The 13,854-nt window shown below is 39.7% G+C and overlaps 1 long non-coding RNA gene across 1 annotated transcript; it reads left to right on the top strand.

The window, feature by feature from the left end:
- The first annotated feature begins 362 nt into the window (after positions 1–362).
- LOC134208047 (uncharacterized) lies at positions 363–1,080 on the top strand. The gene is made up of 3 exons (XR_009978477.1): positions 363–485; positions 607–720; positions 798–1,080. It is a non-coding gene; the product is annotated as an uncharacterized LOC134208047 (long non-coding RNA).
- Positions 1,081–13,854: the final 12,774 nt, after the last annotated feature.

The following is a 13,854-nucleotide window of genomic DNA, read 5'->3' as shown; positions in this document are numbered from 1 at the left end:
TATCGAAGTTGGATTTTCTCCAGATACAGATCCAGATCCAGATACAGATTTTCTCCCAACTTCGGAAGTATTGCGCTGGATTCGTCTAAAGATGCGCTTAACACCACATCAATTAGTTTGACAGATAAAATTTCGGAAAAAGGTTCGGTTCGGAAGTCCTGATTTCCGAATTCTAAGTTGATGCTACGCCGACAATACTGATTCTGCGAGCAAGCAACGGCCAATCATTTCCCGCTGTACCGTGGTGAGTATCTATCAAAGTTTCTATATTAGTGTTATCATCATGATACCGGATCATTTTGATGTGGGATATATCTTTCAACGTCTTTCAACACGTAATGAAAAAAAACTTATAAATTAAAACCTTATAAGCAACAACCTATTCGAAAATATCAATACACTAATTCATTATGCCATCTGATGAATGATCCCATACCAAAAAGCAATAACATTAATAAGTTAATGAAAAGTATAAGTTTTGGAATGTATGTGCCTAGTAACATTATTGTTTTTTACGTGAAAGACTTTCAGGAAGGGGTCCCTTGATTTACACCGCCGAAGCAGTTCGCAGATTTTTTATTAACATGTATCCTTGTTCCTTTTCAGAAATTGAATTAATGATAAAACACTGCTGCATGCCACCATCACTGATGATTCAATATCGTTCGGCGACTATCATCGAGCTATATCACCAACGGGATACAATAAAAAATTAAACAGGTAACTTTTGTTTTTCTTCTCGGCTTATACTTTTTGTAAGAAACCTGACATGATCTTATAATTTACGTCTTCCACAGGAAAAAAATGCGAGCAGCATTAGTTGCAGCGGCTTCAGTGAGTATAGCCGGTTGCATCATTGGCGACTGAAATCTACGTTTATGAATCCCGGTCTGAATAGCAGTTAACGCACTTAACAATACCACTAATAATTTTAATTTTAATTCGAACACAAATTGAACTAAAATCAAATTGAAATTAAATTAAAGCTGAATTGAATTTAATTAAAACTGAAGTAGAATTATCTTAAAAATATATTAAAAATGAATCAAAATTTAAATTTACTGTTTACAAATAAAATTTAAAACTAAATTGAAATAGTACCAATAAAATAAATTGTACATAATTAAATTGAATTGTATTTTTATTGTAATATTGAAGTCTAGATTGAAGTGAAATTTATTTAAAATCCCATTGTATTTCTACTGTAAAACAATAAAAAAAATTTAAGAAAAAACATTTGAAACACATTGTTTTCTATTGTTTTGGCCTTCGAAATCATCCCATTGAAGAACCGTTAAATCGATTGTTTTGCTCTGAATTTTATATGAAAATTTTTCGATTTTTTTATTGTAAAGATACATAACAACCCCCCTTTTTTATTGTAAAAGTCCCATTTACCATTCATTTAATCGTGGAAAACAATTGTCTCTGATGTGATTTAGTTGTTAAAATTCCATTACATTCAATGGTAATTTCTATGTTTTACACGGTGATGTAACAGTAGAATTTATAATATTCTAATCATATTTTTTATCCGGGCAGACAGTGACAGCAAATTCCAATATTGATCGTACAAGCGCACAATATAGTGATCGCAGTCAATAAGGGTCACGGAATCCTTTGGCGGTTTTCATTATAAAGTCAAGTTGTCGGTTTGCCTTAGAAATCACGTTATCGTAGTGGAAACGGAAGGTTAGTGCATAGTCCAGTATAACTCCTAAATCCCTGATGTGGTTCACTCGCTCAAGAACTGTCTCAGACAGCTTGTAGGGAGTGAGTGCTAGTAATGGACCCCGTGCGTATAATGGGCCCCCTAAACAAAAACCAAAAGTTAACGTTGTAATCAATGATTTCCTGCAAATTTCCATTGGATAAAGCTGCTTCACATATCAGGGTAGTGGTTCCATACAATTGTTTTTGCTTGGAATACTAAAATTAGGTAATATTATCTAATTTGTAAAAGTAAATACGTTAGAGGGTCCATTACAGTGATCGTTCGCTAATTGAGGCTTGACCTCACCCCAACTAGCGAATGCCGTTCGCTAATTGGGGCGTTTTGACCAGCGTCAATGTTGTTTACTTTTTGCATTGAACAAAGGAAAATTTTGCGCGCCAGAAAATATCGATCCCGCCAAACACGGAAATAAAACGTCAACGCGTTTTTGACATCACATTCTGACGTTTAGCTGCTTTTAATTGGGTTTCGCCCCAATTAGCGAACCCCCAACTAAAAAATGCCCCAACTAGAAAAAAAAAACAATTAGCGAACGTTCACTGTACTAGCACACAAGGGGGTCCATAATAGGCAACAGGAACATGTGGTAATGGAACATGTGCGCGAGCTCGAGCGGTTAGTTTTCTGGAAAACAGTCATCACAATTTGAAAAATAAAACACTTGAACAATTCTGATGTGACTTGCTAATTCCAAGTCCGAAATCCGACTCTCTTCTTTATTTACAAAAACGTTATTTATAACTACTGGCTATTGTTTACAATTTTTCTCTCATTTTCAATAATGTTGCATACTACCTTTTGAAGAATGTTGCATGCTACCTACATTTACTCTCATGTGACATTCTGCTCCGAGAGCATTCGTACTCTCTAAATAAACAATTATTTAATAATTGAGTAAGCTGCTATTTCTAGGCCAGCTTATTCGCCAAGTTTTGCTTATACTTAAATATCCGTTGTTTATTTTCAACAGCGGTTGCTATTCGATAAACTTAAATGGACAGGTTTCAACCAAATAGTGTAAGCTGCGATCATTTTCTTCAAGTCGAGTCAAGTACGAGACACTGAAGACGGCCTTACTGTTGAGGTCGAAATACGTATCTGTCAAGATACAATTAAGTGGTGGAATTCAATGGGATTGTATTAACTGTAGACTAGGGTGGCTCAAATTAGTATGGGAAAAACTTTTTTCAATTTTTTTGATGGGCCGCCTTCTTATTCGGTCTTATTTGATGCCCTGATGCTCTGGACAAAATTTCAGCCAAATCGGTCAATGTTTGGGCAGTGCTAAACTCGTTGGAAGTTTATATGCAAACATGTATGCAGAAACATCCAAAAACAGTGAATTGCAGTTTGACGGCACAACTTACGATGAAGAACTATGATACTCATTCAGATTTTGAAGAATTTGATACAGAATGTTATGCAGAAAACCGCGAGAAGATTAGAGTTTGCCCGGATAAGTTATTAGCATTTCTCTGAAGTGGGGTTTGAGCAAATTTTGTTTCTTTAACTTTGAAAAGAAAAAAATTCACCCATACAACACTCCAGTAAAATGCTAATATCTTTGCTTAATAAACTCTAATCGTCTCGCGGTTTTCAGCATAACATTCTGTATTTAATTCTACAAGAACTGAATGAGTATCATAGTTCTTCATCGTAAGTTGTGCCGTCAAACTGCAATTCACTGTTTTTGGATGTTTCTGCATACATTTTTGCATATAAACTTCCAACGAGTTTAGCACCGCCCAAACGTTGACCGTTTTGGCTGAAATTTTGTCCAGAGCATCAGGGCGTCAAATAGAACCGAATAAGACGGCGGCCCATCAAAAAATTTCAAAAAGTGTTTTTTGAGCCACCCTACTGTAGACATTCCACCAAAAAGCTCAAAATAATTTTCTTATCAACAATGTACAGCTTTACATCGTCAGCATAGGGCAGTCTCACACCAGGTGGTAGCACCAGTGCCACATCGTTGACGAATATCGAAAGCAATAATGGTCCTAGATTACTCCCTTGTGGTACACCAGATGGCGTGACGAAGGGATCCGAAAGAGATGATCCGACTTTCACACGCAATTTTCGATCCGTCAGGTAAGATCTAAACCAATCAACACACGCATTAGAAACTTCCAACTTCTCAAGTTTGCCAAGTAGAATACGATGATCCACTCGGTCAAAAACAGCTTTAAGATCTAAGTATACCGCATCCACTTGCCGCCCTTTGTCTTCATTCTGTTTTGACCTAACAAATGTTCAGAATTGCTTGGGATTTAGACGCAGATTTCGTTGTGTGCAACTGATGAATCGGGAATACGAAAACTGATAATAACTTCTGTATACACTGCTGGCACTATTGAACTGTTGCTTGTTGTACGTTGTAACCTTTGGGTTCCTGGTTTATCGTGCTGGCTCCTCCATCAATCCAAATAAAAATTTCCTTTCCTTATAAAAAAGATAGAATCCTCTAGCATTATAATGGGACAGTGATGATACATAGTGACTTGATGTGTACTCTAAACTGTTTCCCACATTCAGCGGCCACACTGTTCAGATCAAGATGAATACACAGCTAGGTGTTTCAATCTGCCCAATTTATGGACGAGAAGAAGGCGGGGGTGAAAAATTCATTTTTGGTGCAAGACATAAACATACCGGCTGGCTCTTCCATACTAAAATCCAAGATGGCTGAATCGTGAATTTGGCAGATTGGAACATGGTGGAAAGTGGTGTATTCATCTTGGTTCAGATAACCACGGTCAAAATGCATGTAATAACGACCGCTGGGCTAAACATGAAATATCCCTACGGTAGTTCAAGTATCCTCCACTAGTTGGAACCCGAGTCAGCAAGAAGCAACTGTCAAACTTCGGTAACGAATTTTGATAGTTTCGTCTTCTTCACTGCCGTAATCTGAAAAAGTGACGTATGCGCCATTTGCGCCATGCGCCGACAGTTCACCAATCGTCGAGACTTTTAAAAGGCTGATCCTTTCCAGAATCAGATCTCTGTTGAAAGTGAAATTTGAAAGCAAAAGGTAGTGCACGTTTAAGTGATTCGCGTAAATTGTCTTTAGAAGTGGAAGTGTTAATATGTATAACCTTTGTGTTTCTTTGTTTTAACAATTCTAAAAAAAAATACAAAAGAGTCAATTCATATCAATTGTCTTAATTGATTTACTATAGAAAAAAGGTAATTTGGTGGTCCTTTGGTGTACTTTGTGTGATAATAGGGAAAGGCGATGTGTGTAATAATGGTGCAAATCTGGTGGGAAGGTCCACAAAGCGGGCTTTTCTTCTTCTGGGTTTTCCGCAGAACTGCCAAGACGGCTGAAAGACGGCAAGTGAGAGCAGTGAAGTCGGGGTTGAGAAGCCGCATTCCGGTATCGCCGTCAAAAGCCGCGGCCATTCCCCCTGCGAGGTTACCATCCTACCGTCTCGACTAGTTAACCGTCAGTAGCTGTTCGGAAAACGTGCATCCAGTTGTTACCGTTGGACCCCGTGTGGCACTAACCGAAGCGAACCGCCGTGAAGGCCTCTATTGCCGTAGACGCCGCATTGCCGTCGTCAAGCAGAAGCCGAGTAGGATTGCGACGCCGCTGGGAAACGTGGAGGACGCCTATTCCCACGCCCATCCAAGAAAGTGCTTCAAGCCGTCGATCCTCATCTCCGCCGAGACGCCGAATCAGTTCATCGCAGACGCCGCCGGGGACGCCTATTCCCACGCCCATCCAAGAAAGTGATTCAAGCCGCCAATACTCATCACCGCCTAGACACCGCATCGGTCCGTCGCACACGCCGCCGGGAAACGTGGGTGACGCCAATTCTCACATCCTGCCAAGATAGTGCTGCGAGCCGCCAATCCTTATCACCGCCTAGACACCCCATCAAACCGTCGCAGACGCCGCCGGGAAACGTGGATGACGCCAATTCCCACAACCGGCTAAAGATAGTCCTCTGAGCCGCCGACCCACATCACCGTCGGCTACAGAATGAGAAGCATGTCCCCCAACAACCAGCCCGCACCAAGCATCAAATGAACACGCAAGTACCATTGTAACCACCATATAATAAATTATAAAATGTAAGCTAAATTCGCCTTAGTAGCTATTTTTGTTAAAGAAGCATAGCCCTGGTGATTTGCCTTTCCACTTCTTTATCGTTTTCGGCTTCGTTTTAGGTTCCAGAGGAACCAATAAATTTGCGCTTTCGGAGTTCCTTCAATCGAAACCTTTTTCAAAGTTCCATGGTTTGTGGAGTGTGTTGGTTCAGGTAAGATCTTAGAAAGGTATATTTGACGTTTTTGCTTCGTTTTCAAAGACTGGGATACAACAGGTGAACCGTTGAGGGTTCAAGTTCATTAGCGACCCTGTGTTTGGTACTAATTACCCTTTCCGTGAGCTGGCAAATTATAACGTGGAACGATAATTGCAGTATCTCCTAAATAAGTGCAGAGGAACGGCGACGTTTAAGTATTCGTAATCTGTGATTGAACCAAGCGGGCTTTCGTGCAGCTCCAACAATCGGAACATGGATAGCAAATACACGAACGATACTGTCGGTGAAAAAGTCTACAGCACCGTCGACATTATCAAATGAATTGATGCAATCCCAATCCATTGCAAGTAGCATTTCATTCAATGCAGATTAATCTGCTTTTGGGAAATTATAACTGTTCGAATCATGTCCAGATTCAAAGGTAATTGGCGGAACATACGGCAACTCCAAGGTAAGCGGAGGATGGTTGACATCAACAGGTGTCAGTGGTTCAAGAACATGGCGTATTGCGCAACTAGGCAGCACTGCATCGTTTGCCAGAACGAGATCAAGTATACGACCATTTAAATTAACGATAGAGTTGATCTGGGTCAATCCATGAAAGTTGAATCCATCCAACAATGCGCAACTGGATTCTGATAGGCGAGAACGTATCAAGTCAACAGACGGGATTCTCGGCCGAACACCACCGAATCGCAGATTGATTGTAGTCACCGAGCAGCAGGGCCTTGTCGTTAGCCCTGAGTGTGGAATTAACCGTTTCGATAGATTCTAGATGGCGTTGAATATCATCAAGATTGTTCATACGATCAGGTGGCAAGTACACAACCCCAATGCTGATAATGAATCCAAGCATATTGACTCGAACCCATAATTGTTCGAGGGTATCACTGACGACAGCAGAATCACGAGCAAAATTGAACTTAGATAAAACTGCGATTAGTACACCACCGCCACGGGTTTCACGGGTATTCAGAGGATTGCGATCAGTTCTGAACACCGAGTAGTGGCGTCCAAAAACTGTGCTGATTGTATGGCGTCATCGAGCCAAGTTTCGGTTAATACAACAACATCGTAATCTCCTTCGTATACCGCCAAAAAGAAGCCCGCGAACATTCTGATAGTAGATGTCCAGATCACCGTTTTCGTTGCTGATGTGGGAGTAACGAGTACTGGAATGTCGGGGAGCATCAATCTGAAACGGAAGAAGCGTGGTCGCAAGTTGTTTAGAATCAGGAATCTTGTCATGAACTGAACGTGTTGAATGGAAACTTGCCAGAAGAACGTTGTTGGAAACGTTCGCACCATTGATCCGCTCCAACAAACCTCCTGCAGCGCTACAATGCCGAATCTACGGTCCTTGAACACATCGACGAGTATGCGTGTGCTCCCGATGAAGTTGAGAGATTTGCAGTTCCACGAACCGAGTTTACAATCGCTAATCCCTTTTCGTCGCAGTGGTCTTCGCGATTGTTCCGGTCCGTACTCGAATGCATTACTGATGGCTAATTCAGTTGGTCGCAGATTTCTAAATGTTTTGCAAAATGTTCATTGCTCTCTTCTTTCTTCCAAATGTTATGTACCTTTTGGACGCGATTTTTAATTTTTTTTAAGTGGCTGTTGAACCTGATTGGTATTTTTTGTATTTCTGTTTCATGAAATTTTATTCAATGCAATTTCTTGTTGATTCATGCTGTAACATTTCGTTAGAAGTTTTGCTAGGCAAAACGCTTCATTATTCCACAATGGGTTTATTGACTTAGTCACACAGACATATTCAAAAATATTGATTAATTAAAAGTCAAAATAACAATTTTGTTTGTTTTTGATATGGTTAATTTTGCTCAGTGCTAAATCAGCAGTTGAATCAAAAATAAATTGCAATGTTTCATTGTCCACAAAACGCCATAGATATGAATTTCAACTTCAAATATTTAGTCGCTTACCAAGGTGACTTCCCATGAATTACCTTCGAAACTAACCAACCATTATTTTTCCATGACGCCCAATGAGATGCAGAGGTTTCTAGTAGCAATAAGTAAATATCTAGCTAATTTCCAACTCCTAATCCTATGTCTGTGAGGACGTGGCCGGCATCGTTCCTTCCTTCCTATCCTTCCTTCCTAATGGCATTACATCCCCACACTGGGACAAAGCCGCCTCGCAACTTAGTGTTCATTCAGCACTTCCATAGTTATTAACTGTGAGGTTTCTAAGCCAAGTTACCATTTTGCATTCGTATATCATGAGGCTAACACGATGATACTTTTATGCCCAGGGAAGTCGAGACAATTTTCAATCCGAAAATTGCCTAGACCGGCACCGGGAATCGAACCCAGCCACCCTCAGCATGGTCTTGCTTTGTAGCCGCGCGTCTTACCGCACGGCTAAGGAGGGCCCCATCGTTATTGGTTTTGAAAAAATGAAACTCCAAATCATGTACAGTGAGAATAGCTTCCTAATCCCAAGAAGACTATTCAATTGGTGCAGTCAATCAAGCTAAGCTATTATTCAAAGTATGCTTATGGTTTAGGAATGATGAGGAATTGTGATTAAGAAAATATTTCTCGCTTAGTAGCCTAAAGATGTGCACATTACTCAATACATGATTTGTTTATCGGCTTTATCGGTCAGTCCTACTCAAAAGCGGGCTTGGTAGTCATATGGCTACTGCTTCTGCCTCATACGCAGGAGGTCGTGGGTTCAATCCCAGGTCCGTTCCATTCTCCTACTTTGTATCTTTCTCTTTATTTCTCATGTTCTAGCAATCGCTAGAACTGGAAATGGACTTCCATACCGTTTCCATTACTATTCCTATACCTTCAACTTGTGTATTCTAACAGTAATCTGCTAGAATCGGAAATGAACTATGAAGCTCGTTTCCTACATCCAATTAGAATTTCCATCAGTTACCTTCTCCTATCTATCACATTGGCAGCTCGTTAACCAAGACGGACCTCTGCCTCTCCAACCTAACCCAGAAATTTCAACAAATTCCGCATGAACTCGTGGCAAGTGCAGAGGTATATTCGGCTTGCAGTGGGCGAGTGATTGCATCATCATGTCCTCCCCCTTCCCTACATTGACTTGCATTCTGACGTGGCAGGCGCCAGTATGACCTTACAAATGAGATCACCAGTACTTGTACATTGAAGATGTGTGCTAGTCCCAAGCAAACATCTGTTGGTTCCCTGTGCAAGAACAGCTGATCTGGTCATAATGGAGTAGCAACTACGAGCAGTCAATCAAGCTCAAGCTCAAGCTCAAGCTTTATCGGTCAGTCCTACTCAAAAAGGAGTATGAAGGAGTAGATAATCGAAAGATAATTGCTTTTTTGTATTTCTTTATGGAAATTTTCATATTTTTTTATTGCTCTTTATTGATTTTTTCGTGGATTTTTTTTAATTCTTTGTGGAAAAAATATTTATTTGACAATTTTGTAATTGTAATGTTGATTTATTTATGGAAATTTTGTATTTTTTTTTCGTGGAACATTTTTATCTCTTCATGGAAAATTCTTCTTCTAATTGCAATTTTCGCTTTTAACATTACTAATTTATTTTTGTTTTTATGGAGATTTTATATTTATTTATTGCTCATCCCCTGATTTCTTTATTGGCAATTTCCTAATTTTATAGGGGGAGTTTTTATTTTAGTCCTTCTCAAATAAATGTTCTCTTTAGTTCCGATGAAACAATTTGAAACGCAGCAAGCATATAATATTATCATCCCCTACCAGCAGCGAGCACTCTTGTGCAAGCAAGAAATGGAATTCAACATAATATAGCTGAGAATGTGTATCTATGCTGACTGAGACTAACGAAAGCGGAGCAGCGAGAGCCATGATATGCGCTTTGCATGGGAATTTGAGAGTCATTCAGGCCAGCTTCGAGATCGACTTCGTCGTATTGGAGAAGGCGAGCCATTTCGAAATAGATGTTTGTTTCTCAATACCAACTGTGCACAGTGGATAAAGCAATTATGTTTTCCTTCAACATTAGAAATTTTAACAATAGGTATTAAATTTACTTACATGCAAACCAATCAACATTTCTTTATAAAATCTTGACAATGACGAAATTGTATTAGATATTTGTATTATAATCTGATAATTGTGTTTGTGTATATTGCGAAATTTTATACAGATGGTCTGAGTTTTAGGAAGGAGGTCGTGGATTCAATCCCAAGTGTTCCACGTCCTACCAATCGTTTTCTACTATTGCACCTTTCACCATTCCAAGAACGTGGTCAGAGCTAATCTCAACTATTGAAGTATGCTTTGCTTCCTTCTATATAGCGATTAGTCACCAGTCACTATATGTAGCAACGGTTTGTACCACCTTATTATTGCTAATGTGATTCCAAGATTTTAAACAAATTTTACAAGATGTTTATGAAAAAAAATGAGAAAATCTGGCATTCTCCTGATGGGTGTACAAACATACCAACAAACAAAAATACCGATCACGTTGCTATTTGTGTCGGAAAAAGGAAAAATGGAACAACGTTAACATTTTGAACCGATTTTCCATCGGTTCTCCCAGTGTGAAATGTGATACCCATACGTTCCACCATTCGCTGATATCACTACCAACAGCAATCGTTATAGTGGCTCGGTTTCCTTCCATCGGACGGAATATCTTCCATTCCGTCGGTCCATATGCCTCGAATCGAACGGCCAACGAAATCGGAAAAAGAAACGTGTTTACGTTCGCGCGCGCCACGGAAACATCCAAACGGGAAAAGAGAACACTCTCAAGGCAGCAGCGCAGCGCATCCACACATCGCTGCACGTGATTATGCAAACACGGGAGCGTCGCATACAACTGCGCGGCGCTATTTGGTTCGCGGCCAGTAGTGTACTACCACTAGCAGCGACTGGGACGGCACCACCATCATCGACACTGGTACTGGTGGTCGGCGCAAATATCGCGGCACGTTCGATAAAAATGTAAACGGGCCGCTAAAAGATATAGACGATGGATTTTAAATTTTGGTTTGGCTTGCATTTCCTTCTCATACTTTCAACTGCTTACTATTTATATTGATTTTATTGATAGTTTTAAGTAGTAAAATAAAATGAAAACACGCGGTTTTGCAGCACGTGGAAGAAACGTTTGCATGCTTCCAGGCGTGTACTGATCTGAATGTAAGGTTTTCAAGAAATTTGAACGAAAATTAACGATCAGGAATATACATTTGATGACGATGCATGTCATCAAGATTTGCGGGTATGTTTGAAGTGTATTTATTAGGGATATTTTTATGATCATTTCCAGATCTTATCAAGAAGTATATCTTTTGCATCATTTGTAAAAATACGTTTGGCAATTATTAATTGAACAATGTGCATTTCTTTAAATTTTTAATAAAACATTATCGAGCTGCCCACCACATACGCCCGCTAAGTCCAGTTCCTCGCAATCACCCACCATCGCATCAGCAGCACTCCGCGTCGCGACCCCCACAGTACGAGGAAGCACAAGAAATAACAAATCGAAACATAACCTAACCTAGAAAACAGTCCGACGATTGTAGCATAATGCTCTCCAGATTGTTGACGAACTGGATGGTGCGGAGAGCGAGAGCGCCGCGCTGTGAGCTTAGGGAAGGAGATGCAAGATTGGCTTTAGTTAAATTGCATCAGAGAAAACAACCGACAACGGATTGAGGAAGTGCGCTGATGGACATTTGTGCTGTATGTAAGAATAAAATGATGATCAATGTTTCATCGCTTTCAAAAACGGAATCGAAGCAGTTCTTAATTTTTCTGATATTAAAATTTCAAACGAGAAGAAAACCATGCGTCTCCATGATCAGTTAAATATGTACCGATTGAGTTGTTAAAATGTAATCCAAAAAAGCACACATGTATAAGTAACTCAGACACGAGATAAATTATCCTTCCAGGACTTCCAGGATCAGGGGTCCTAAAGTCTACTCCTACAGCCAACTCACCAGCTTCTAAAACGGTCTTCGAAATCTTTCGTCGCTTGTTTTATCTGTTGTTACTTCCAAACCAGGACGCAATGTGAAATATGACGTGGAACCACCCGACCCAGTTATGCCTTAGTTAGTAGTCTTCCAGCCTGCATTGACGGAAAATGTTATTTAGAAGTCATGGAACTGATTTGATAATAATTTTACACACAATTTTTCTTTTGTTAAATATCTTGGCTGCGCATATGCACAGCACATGCTTCAGAATGGACAAATTGATATGAAATATGCGAAAAAGAATCTGAGTCTTTGAGGAACTCAAACTTTCAAACCTCCTACTCTCTAGATAGGCGTGATAACCACTTAGAGGCAGTGTTGTTGAAGAGCGAAAAAAATCGCAAAAGTAAAACGAATTCCACTCGGTCCAGTAGCAGCGACTAGCGAGGAATTCATTTTGCCTTTCTTGCGTTCTATTCCTCAACAGGCGAATGAATGCAGAAAACGAACGTTGGTTCGTCATTCTTCATTTTTTCGTTTTCCTTTGCGACTGTCTACTGACTTTGGTTCGCCCGAAGATGCGTATGCTATTTGACGTGCGGCTTGCTCTTCGCGAAGAATCATAATTCTACTTGCATCGAATGCAAGCATCGCATAGGTGGCAAAGACTATCTGATACTGAGACATGATGTACACATTTTCTAGCATAAAAATTCATTTTTATTTAGAGGTCACGTTTTGCGGAAAAGCCATCCTCTGAGTACCAACCTCTTGACTGTGGATATACAACAGTAAAGCATGTGCCGATTGGGCAAATCAAGCAGATATTCAATTTGCAAAAAAAAACAAATCGCGGTGGAGGTTGGTAGGTACTCGGATTCTGATGGCTTTTACGCAAAACGTTACCTTTAAGTGGACTAAACCTGGGAGATGCGTTCATTTGTCTTCTGTGCCAGGCCAGCGATGTTTCTCCGAAACCAATTGATAAACTGTCAGCAACTTTTAATACCTAACTGGATACCTGCTTGGCTACAGCATCGATACACCTATGCCTGGAGTATTGTAGAGCTCCATAATCGTCGGTCTTGGGCAATGTTTCTCCAGTTTCTCCGTAAGTTTGGGGTCCCAGGTCCAATTTCACGGCGTGCAGCCAGCGTGTTTGTGGCCTTCCATGAAGTAGCCGGCCCCTATCTGGTTCTCTGTTGAATATTGTTTTCGCTATTCTTTCTTCCAACATTCGCACTAAGTGACCAGCCCACTGAAGTCTGCTGTATTTTATACGATTCATAATATTTTTTTCTTTGAACAGTTTCCTAGTTTCCCCCCGAGTATTGTCTTCTTCTTCTTCTTCCTTATATTGGCATTACATCCCCACACTGGGACAAAGCCGCCTCGCAGCTTACCCGACTAGAAGAGCATAACAAAAAATTAACAAAATTTTAACATATTGTGATATTTATAACTTATTTTGATACAATTTAGTTCTTAGTAGCCATTATCTTTCAAATGTTGTAACAGGATTATATCATAATATGATGTGAAAAATGCTTAACACCGAATTGCCCAACAGTAGGCAATTAAAATAGATGTAGCAAAGTCTCTCAGCCATATATGGATATCACAAATATCACAACGCTGATAAAATTTGAGAAGGTTGCCTTATTTGTAATGTTGTTAATTTCATGTTCTCGAAAAATATTCTAGTTCAGACAAAAACAAAAATATTATAATTGATGTTGATCGTTGATCGCAATCTGTAGACCTATCACGACCTGTAAAAATTCCAACTGCACAGAAACAATATATTTTGTATCTTATTCTGTTATAAATTTCTAACAAAATATGTTATTTTTATGATAAAATTGTAACAAAATTTGATAGTTTTTTGTTTCCTGTCGTGCAGTTTTT

Source organism: Armigeres subalbatus, chromosome 1, assembly GCF_024139115.2.
Source record: "Armigeres subalbatus isolate Guangzhou_Male chromosome 1, GZ_Asu_2, whole genome shotgun sequence".
In the NCBI taxonomy this organism is placed as follows: Eukaryota; Metazoa; Arthropoda; class Insecta; order Diptera; family Culicidae; genus Armigeres; species Armigeres subalbatus.
This window is presented reverse-complemented; position numbering and strand designations above follow the sequence as displayed.